The sequence below is a fragment of the Miscanthus floridulus genome, chromosome 3 (assembly GCF_019320115.1).
Source record: "Miscanthus floridulus cultivar M001 chromosome 3, ASM1932011v1, whole genome shotgun sequence".
In the NCBI taxonomy this organism is placed as follows: domain Eukaryota; kingdom Viridiplantae; phylum Streptophyta; class Magnoliopsida; order Poales; family Poaceae; genus Miscanthus; species Miscanthus floridulus.
In genome coordinates, this window is record NC_089582.1 from 131,797,984 (window position 1) to 131,808,325 (window position 10,342).

Sequence of the window (10,342 nt, forward strand, 5' to 3'; positions counted from 1 at the left end):
GCATGCGTCTTTTGCGGGCCATGCATGCACCGATCCACGCACAGGCACGGCACCCGCCGTCCTCTTGTTTATTTATCGATCTATCGATGTCGTTTTTTCTTTTCCTCTCGTTTAACAGCTCTGCGTTTTTCTTCATAATATCATATGGTTCGTCCTTTTGGCATATCTGATGGTGACAAGTAAACAGGCTACCATTTCTTTCGATAAAATAATTGGACACGCGAGTATGAGCGACCGGGCGAGTGAGGTTGCTGCTGTTTGCACGCACAAAAACTCTTTTGTAATTTTATCCAATCCATTAATTAATCAATCGTTGAACTTTCCAAACGGTGATTAACTTTGCTGTGGGTGCACTTGCATGCATATTTAAGGGGGTAGATTCGTGCTCCCTCTGATCCTGAGGGCACGTACAACTCACAGACGGGGTCATCTACAACACCTTCGAATCTAGCAAACAGACAGCTAAAAAGACAGATCATACAATGGAGAGTCTATTGCACTGTCTGTAAGCTATTTAATGCTTTGCATGTAGCTAGATCAACCGTGAACACTATTTTGTATACCATTGTGTTGCTATTTGATATAAACGGATCAAAAATAAATTAGATGAACATGATTACAATATTTATTTTAAAACCATCAATATAGATTAATATAAGTCATATTTTTTTTTAAAAATAGAACACTATGTAAGCTTGCACACTAGTTTCAGAAATCAACATGACAGCTCCATACATCAACTTAGCTCCATACATCATGAGAGGAAACAAAATCATATGGCAACTCAGCTAATTTAAAAGAAAAAAAATGATAGCATGCAACAGGCTGATATGATCTCGGTCCTTGTCCAATTTCACAAAAGTAGCTCGCAACACTAAATAGTAGATATCACTCAGATGACAGCATCAGGTAGATCACACCATGTCCTGCAAAAATGAGAGGTTCAGGTTGCTCAAATTCTTCATGGCAGGTGTAGAGGTGTACAGGTTGCTCAAGTTACCTGTTCAGTCACTTTCAGGAAAAAGGGCCTTCCTAAGACACTTCATGGCAGCAACTCGCTCCGTCTTTTCCACATCGAACATTGAACTTGTATCTTGTAAGATGAGGCTGTTATAAGCCTCCATCATCTTTGATTCTTTCTCAAGCATCTTTCCCTTTTTTGTCTCTTGTGCAGTAAGGTGGGCAAGTTTTGTGGTCTCAAGCTTCTCAGATGATAGCTTCTGCTGCAGTTCCAATATCTTCATACGGTTTGCATTTGTTTCCTCCTAGAATTTGCCTAATTTGTCTAGATCAATAGCAGATTCCTTTGAGTTACCATTATCTTCACTACTGGAGCCTTTTGACTTGCCTTTTGCAACTAGAGCTGCCTTCTGACCCATTGGTCGATTTGGCATCTCTTCCAAACTTTCATCATTTTCCTGATCCCTTTCTTCTTCAAGGTGAAATGATTTCCTTTTACGTGCATTCCTCAGCTCTTCATTGTATGTTTTCCACTTTGACACTTCTCGACAAATTTTCCAAACCTCAATCCCAACAAAGGGTCCTAGTTTTGCATCTTTGTTGTCCTCCACATAGAACTTGTGGGCTGCATCAATCGACATTTGATCAGAATATCCACTTGTAAATACTCTGCGAGCCTTTACATAAGCACATTCAAAGAGGTTCGCCCACCTATTAATCTTGTGCCATCTATCCTTGCATTGCTTCAGATTTCTCTTTTGAAGTGGTAGGGTAGTCTTGTTGTAGGATTCAACAACCTCACCCCAATACTGGTTACCACCCTTATTGGCTCCACAGGTAGAGTCTGTTGAATGTTCTATCCAAGCGCTCATCAATCTAAGATCTTCTTTCTCTGTCCATAGGATCCTCTTCTCAGTCCTAACATTGTCATTGTCAAGTAATATTTCTACTTCAGGATGTGAACTTGCATCATTGTTGGTGGACAGTGGTCTATTCAAAGGGCTATTGTGAATAGGTGCACCAACCAAATGAAAGTTGTGTGGCTGATTTCCGAAGTAGCTCATGAAACCACCAGATGGACGTGGATCTTTGTCCCTGCAGGAAACAAACAATAACCACTATGGCTTTGAGTTGCAGAATATAGCACAGCACAATCATCTATCCAATATGTTGCAGAATATAGCAGAATCATCTATCCAAAAAGTTGCAGAATATAGCACAATCATCTATCCAATATATGTTATTCTTCTACTGGATCTTAAACAATGATTGTAAATTGAAAAAAATCACAAACCAGGAGAAGAGGGATTACCATGATACAGGAGAAGAGGGATCACTGCCGGCCGCATCAAACCAGGCTTGAGACGGTGAATGAGGGAACAGAAATCCATCTATGCTGGGGAAGCCACCAACACTGGATCCATCAATGGAGGATGGCGTCGTCGCCGCGCCCTTGCCGACACCACCGGTGGTTGGGACGGGTCCCTACTGCTGTTGAGCTACCGCCACGTCCGAGAGAGCGGGCCGTCAGCGCCGAGCCACCACCACGACCGAGAGAGAGAGCCGTCGACGCCGAGAAGCCGTCTGCACAAAGAAGCTCTTTCAGTCTAACACATTCAGTTGGGTATAATACAGAATTCAGAAAATCATGCAACAATCATGTAAGAGCTGATTCATTAGATGGACGTGGGTCTTCATTGGCATCGGCTAGAAAAGAGCAAGCTAGTTGGCGAAAATTGTGTGGTTGATTACCAAAATACTATAACTCCCCAAACCTTGAAACTAATAATACAAGAGTGTTTTCTAGCAATGCATGAATAACCATCAAGACTAAGTATGCTATAGGGCATAGTTAGTTTCATTACCAATGCATATATGAAGTCCAAATTACCCAAACATTACATTCAGGCTATTGATTTTGTAAATGCAGAGATTCAGATAAATGAGACCACCACACAACAAAGATTCAGATAACTAAAACACTCACTCCATCACACTGTAAATGAAACAAAATGAACACTGGGCAGCTATATAAAACTCTAAAATTTGAAATCTGAACTATGAGCTGACACTAAAATTATTTGTGGAACTCTAAAAATATGAACTTTGGGATCTAAACTATAAAATTTTTCATGTGAACTCTGAAATCTCAACTATGAGCTGACACTAAAATTATTTGTGGAACTCTGAAATCTGAACTCTAAAATTATTTATGTGAACTTTGAACTATGAGCGGACACTAAAATTTTTTGTGAAACTCTAAAATCTAAACTATGAGCTGACACTAATCCAAATAGCATAAAAGATAGATATTACCATGATGGATCCCAACCTGCTGAACGCCTAAACGATGGAGAAATCGGATCAACGATGCCTAATTCCGACCAAGCAGTAGATGATGAAGGGGGAATGGAAACCCACCATCCAATGATGGAGCTGTCGCCAGGGCCGAGGAAGGCAGCTCCGCCAGATCCATCAATGGAGGATGGAGCCATTGCTACGTTGTACCCGAGACCACCAAAGATAGGGCGGGACGCCACTGCTGCCGACACTGATCTGCTTCCACGACCTAGGGTTCGGCCCACAGAATCTGCGCCTGAGGCCGAGCCGCCACCACGACCGAGGTTGCGGGCCGCTGCCATCGAGCCACTTCCATGACCGGATGTGTGCGTTGGGGCCGTGACCGTCACCGTAGCAGCAGCCGAGGCGCCCTTGCTCTTCTTACTTGCGCCAACTAGCTTGCTCTTCCTAGCCGATGCGCTCAACATAGTGGTCGCCGAAGGTTGGCGGTGAACGGCGAGGAAGAAGAAAGGACCTGGCAATGCTTCACCTTCACTAGGTACATATGGAGAAGATTTGGGCGCGAGAGCACCTTCCCACGCGCGCGTAAATCACACCTGTGCACGTGAGCGCCCGGGATCCGTGCAACAACGAGTCGAGGAGGTGGCCCGTACATCGCTGCTGGAGCCATCTTTTTGTCCTCGGAGCACGGGACGTTCCTGTCGCCTCGCGAGGCGACGCCGGCTCCGTCTCTACGCTCTCATAGGGTGTTTTCTATAAAAACTGCGCTGAAGGGACGAGGTGAAGGGACCCGTTGTACATGCCCTGAGTAGTTTCTTGCTAGTTCTTTAAGTAATACATTAATTAGTACTCATGACAGGCTATTCCAATACGAAGTACGTCTTCTCAGTCTCCCTCACATGAGAGTAGCCCTAAGTGCCGCCGTCCACCACCGCTAGTCCCCCTCCCTTTCCCTCCGGCATCTCACCGAAAGCTGGAGGGAGTGGGAATTCATCATTTTTATAAGTTTTCTAGTAGATCGAGTCCTTAATTAGGGTTAGTGTCTCTTCATACCAAATTTTTTGGTATGAGGGATTTATCTTCTCCTCCTCCTCTCCGACGATGGCGAGGGGGCAGGGTGGAATCGTTTTCTCCATGACGGCTCTATTGAAGATGAGGACGACAGCTACGACAGTTAGCAACTTCACCAACATGACGATATGGAGACTTTTCTTCTCGGACGACGACATCAAGGTGGAGATAAAATTCTCCGATCTCTTCTCTGTTTTGTTGATATTAGATCTAGCCATGATGAAGGATTAGGGAGAATAAGTTTCAGACCGGTCTTCCTCATTTTTTGGTGGCAAAAAAGAAGAAGGATGACACAAGAAAAGAAGTTTCTCAACTCCTCCTGTAGGGATGTTGGCCGTCGTTCGATGGGCATCTATTTCTCAGGCCTGTTGTCGAGTGTTTGCCTATGCGGTTATCCATACGAGGCGTCAAATAATAGGTTTGGTTTTGAGATTTGGAGCTATTCACCGTCAAGGTAATAAATAGCGGTGGTAGCGGCCACAATAGCGGTAGCGTCCCATTGCCGCTATCGCTACGAGGTAGCGCTCTAAATTTTGTAGTCTGGAACTTTGCGGCCGCAATTCTGAATAGCAAGCGATATTGCGGGCCGCAATTGCACGTAGCAGGCCGCAGTAGCGTGTGAAAGCTCTAGTTTGGTTTTGGTGAATTGATGAAACCCTAAGTGCTAACCTAGTTTATCAAGTGATCATGAGATAGGTAGCACATTCCAAGTGGTGAAGCAAATGAAGATCATGACATAATGATGGTGATGCCATGGTGATGATCAAGTGCTTGGACTTGAAAAGAAGAAAGAAAAAAATAAAAGGCTCAAGGCAAAGGTATAAGTGGTAGGAGCTATTTTTGTTTTGGTGATCGAGACACTTAGTGAGATGTGATCATATTTAGGATCGATAGCCGTACTATTAAGAGAGGGTGAAACTCATATCAAAATACGGTTATCAAAGTGCCACTAGATGCTCTAACTCATTGCATATGCATTTAGGATCTAGTGGAGTGCTAACACCCTTAAAAATGTTTGTGAAAATATGCTAACACACATGTGCACAAGGTGATACACTTGGTGGTTGGCACATTTGAGCAATGGTAAGAAACTTCATTGGCAGAGTGTCCGCTCATAGAGTGCGGACAGTCCGACGGTGCCACCGGCACCCTATACAGAAAAGACAAGATTTTATAGAGTGACCGGATGCTGCATCACTTTGTGACCGGACGCTGGCTGAGTGCAGTCCGGTCCTACTGACATGGCAGTGCACAGAGAAGACAGTGAGTGATCGGATGCTGGGTGAGTTCGGTCGGGCTTGATCGGACGCGTCCGGTCGCGAGTGGAGGCTTACTGATGACCGTTGAGATCAGGCGATCAGTGTTTGAAGCTGATGACGTGTGGTAAGCATCGGGCGATCGGACGCTGGGGTCCAGTGTCCGATCGATCTGACCGGAGCGTCCGGTCACCCTGTGTTGTGCCCAGTGAAATGGTACAACGGCTCTATTTTATGGGGGCTTCTATTTAAGCCCTGTGGCCGGCTTAAGCTCACTCTCTTGGCCATTTGCATTGACATAGTAGCCTTGTGAGCTTAGTCAAAGCCCTCCCACTCATCTTCATCATAGATTCAACATCTTTGTGAGATTGTGAGTGAATCCAAGTGCATTGCTTGAGTGTCCATATCTAGAGACACTTGGTGTTAGTGTTTCACTATGGGATTCGCTTGTTACTCTTGGTGGTTGCCGCCACCTAGATGGCTTGGAGCAGCGATGATCGTCGAGCGGAGGTTGGTGATTGTCTTTGTCTCTGATCGTGGTGATTGTGAGGGGTTCTTGACCTTTCCCCGGTGGAGAGCCAAAAGGTACTCTAGTGAATTGCTCATAGCTTATGTGACCCTCATCTTGTGATAGTTGTGCGGCACCCTATTGAGGGTTTGGCGTGTGATGTCAATTAGCGCGTGAACCTCTAAGTGAGTGAATCGCCACAACGAGGACTAGCTTGCCAGCAAGGAAGTGAACCTCGGTAAAAAATCATTGTGTCATCATTTGATTCTGAGGTGATTGGTCTTCATTGGTATTCATTCTTGTGATTGATTGGTTCATTCCTCGATTCGACGGTATAACCATCTTGCTCGCTCAAACTAGTTATCAAGCTCTTTAGCGTAGCTAGCTGTAAGAGCTTGTTAGTTTGGTCAGTGTGGCTCTTTAGTTAGCCTTTGAGAGCACACTAACTTAGTATAGTGACATAGCCATTGTATAGTTAGAAACTATATAAACTATAATTGTGGTAGGTGGCTTGTATTTTTAGTAGGCTAGCGCAACACTTGCTTCGCCTCATAATTATCTAACCGGTTTGCTAAGTGTTGTTGTAGAAATTTTTAATAGGCTATTCACCCCTCCTCTAGCCATTAGGACCTTTTAGCGTGGAGCAAATTTTATGTTTCTTTGCAAACTCTTAATATGATGATTTAATGCGTGGAACACCTATGTTTGTTTTATTAATTAAAATATGTGAGACATCAGGTCTTTGAGTGCAATTAAATATCTATTTATACTCATTATTTATGATATATGTATTTAAAATTATGTGAGATTATCAAGTGCCGCTATTGAACTTATTATCCGCAATATCGCCCGTTATCCGCAATCGACGTCAATCCGCTACCAACCCGTTATACGCTATTTATTACCTTGTTCACAGTTTGGGTACAATTTAGATGAAAATTAGTTTCTAAATATATACAGTGTATTCCAGAGTGCTTGTAATGTGTCGATGTACTCAGCTATTATCTAATATAATTCTTTTGTCGTCGCAAAAAAATAGTACTCATGATAGTATATAAAAATTCTCAATAATGGATTTTGTGTCACGGGGATTTGTAGTATTTAGGTCCCGTTTGACAGGGTTTCTCTACCGGCTTCAGGAGCCGTTTGGAGCCGTTTTCTACCAAATGGGGTAAAGTAAAATAGCTTCACTTGTGAAGCCCCTAAAAACATGCTCTCACAGTGATTTGGGGTGGGATGGAGCCAAAAAAAGTGACTTCTCCTGGCTCCTCCTCAATGCCCCTAAAAACATACTCTCACAGGGAAGCCATTTTGTCAAACGGTTTACTAAAACCGCTTCAGCTCCACCGGTGGAACTGTTCGTGGAGCTGAAGCAAAAAAAAAAATGGCTTCACTAGTAAAGTGAAGCCCTGCCAAACGGGGTCTTAGTATTGCAAAGGAGGCTCCTCTATTCAGTTAAGAGTCCCGACAAGCTGTTTTAGCTATAAATACATGCATATATTTGCTTCATGCAAATACGATCTCTCAAAATCCTATTTTACCCCATGTAAAAACCGGTCGATATAAATGAAAAATCACTGTTTTTGTATGCTAAGCACTATTGATACCTTCCTAAATAAAATCTATGTTTTCAGTTATATATTTTTTGACATCACATAAATATTATTGACCATTTCAGTTGTTTGTCTTGCTGAACAAAACCATGTGTGGTACACTTTGGAAACACACAGAAGCAAAACAACACCTATAGGGGAGCATTACATGCTCGCATAAAAAAGCATGAAAATCAATGTTATTTCATATTTTAAGAGTGGATGTTATACTTTGTCCATAATTTATTTGGAATACCTCTACTTTACATAGAATGCCTGAAACCCACCTATTCTACAACAGATATGTTTCTATTGAACCAATCACTTTAGATAGTTCACATTAGGATGTGTGTCGTACGTTCACTCCAAATAATAACTCAATAAACAACTTCAATTACTAATGAATGATGCAAGATTTCCAAGGTTGGTGTGTATATATAGTCTTTCTACACTTATAACTTTCATAGCCAAAACAATAGATATAAATGGTATTAACTCCAATACTTCAGAAGACAGGATACATTGAAGCACTAGCTATCAAGTGCTATCTATAACTTCTACACAAACCTATATGACTTAAAAGATAAGGGGTGCATTTCCATTGGTAGGCCTCTCAAAAACCACACGACTCACAAAATGAAAACCGCATCTGATAAAACCAACCTACGCGGAAAGGACATGGATCTCATGTTGTCTTGTCATCTATGATACTAGAACAGTAGAACATCTATTTCTCTGTGTAGCTCATTTGCTCTCATGCATAACACTCGAATCAAGATATCTCTTGCGACATCGATATACTTCAATGCAAATGATCGCTTTGGATATTTTTTTAATCAAGCTATCTCTCACAAAATTGATATGCTTTGATGCAAATGACCGCTTTGGATAGTTTTACGTGGGATAGGTGCTCTTTTAATTTAATCTTGTTTATGGAGTGACAAAGATTTATTGACGCATGTATAAACACTTCCTCCGTTGTTTTTAGATGTTGTATTCATCTTTAGTACACAAACCAATAAGATAGTTAGCGTCGGGTTAATCGTTCTTAGTTTTTTTATCTCCCGCCTATTAATGTTGCATCGTATTCGCCCTCTCGTCGCTTTACCTCCCTTCCTGGCATGGAAATCGATCGCTAAGGGCAGTCCCAATGAAAGAAACTAGTAGTTTCTATAATATAGGATACCGCACCAAAAAAATACTGTTTTTTAACCCATGGTTTCTCTGAGTAATAACTATTTTCTCTTTCTCTCTCCCAACTCTATCTTTTCCTTCAATGGAAGTGCGACACGAGCTCTCTAGAAACTGGTGGTTTCTCCCCAATGGCGATTTCATGGTTTCTTGGTGCATTGGATCAAGAGTAGATCTGGTTTCTTCATGAAGAAACCATTTCTATGATTTTTCTCTCTTTCTTCATTAATTACGTTGTCATGTCAACATTTTACCTACATGGCAAGTCATTTAATAAGGATAGAAACCATTATCAATGCACCATTGAAATTGCCCTAACTTACCGAGCCTTGTGATCTCTTTGTACTACTTCACCCACATGTCAGATTCAATTTTGTGGAAGAATCAAGGTGTTATAAGCCAAACAAACTCGGCCCTTGTTTAGTTGGATCCTAACTTTCAAAAAAGTGCTACAGTACCTGTCACATCGAATGTTTACGGCCTGTGCATGGAGCATTAAATGTAGATGAAAAAAAAACTAATTGCACAGTTTGGTAGGAAATTGCGAGACGAACGTTTTGAGCCTAATTAATCCATGTTTGAACACTAATTACTAAATAAAAACGAAGGTGCTACAGTAGCCCTAAATTCCAACATTCTGAGCATGGTGTCAGTCGCTGGACTCTCGAAAACCACGTATGTGTTCCACAAAATAGAAATAGAAGCCACGCCAAGCCTCAGAGGATGAATAATCAACCACTACGGAAAAGGACCTGGCCTGGATCTGGCGTTGTATTGTCATCTATCTAGCCACGCACACGTACGTCCGTATGGACCGTCCAATCGCATTCTCGTCCCCACAAGGGGAATTGGCACGGTGAGGCGTAACTGCTCACGTACAGGGTACGCCGTTGGATCGATCTGGACGCGCGCGCGCACCATGGATCTATCCGTCAAATCCATCGGCCGACGGCCGGCCGCATGCCCGCATCTAGCTGCGGCGTGCGCGCCCTCGGACAGGTGGTGCACACTCTTCCTCGATCGCCAACTAACCCTCTTCGTGCGTGCTTCTAGACGCGCGCGTACGCCCGGCGCGTCGATCCTGTGCGCCTTGCGGCCACGATCGCGACGTCCCCGGCCAGGCCCGGGCTCTCACTCATCGTCATCGACCTCAAAGCATTAGCACGACACGTAGTTTCGTTCACTAACCCCGCGCGCGGTCCCACCACTAGCTAGTTCGAGCGGACGATGCCGCAGGCGGAACGCGGAAGGAAATAAACAAGGGCTTCGTCGCTAACCACCACTGACGACGGAATATCGTCGGCAGTCCTTTGAAAAGATATCTCACGAAGATAAATTGACCGACAGAGGAGCGTGAGATAAGAACAGAAGGCAACAGAGACACACGAGGTTAGAAGACCTGCCTGGTTTCTCGGGCCGGCGGCGATGGCGTAGGCGCGTCGTCGAAGTCTTGATCGCCAAGG

At 43.4% G+C, this 10,342-nt stretch overlaps 1 pseudogene; it reads right to left on the minus strand.

The window, feature by feature from the left end:
- Window positions 1-1,004: 1,004 nt before the first annotated feature.
- LOC136544453 (glutathione S-transferase T3-like) lies at window positions 1,005-3,455 on the minus strand (annotated as a pseudogene).
- Between the last annotated feature and the right edge of the window lie 6,887 nt (window positions 3,456-10,342).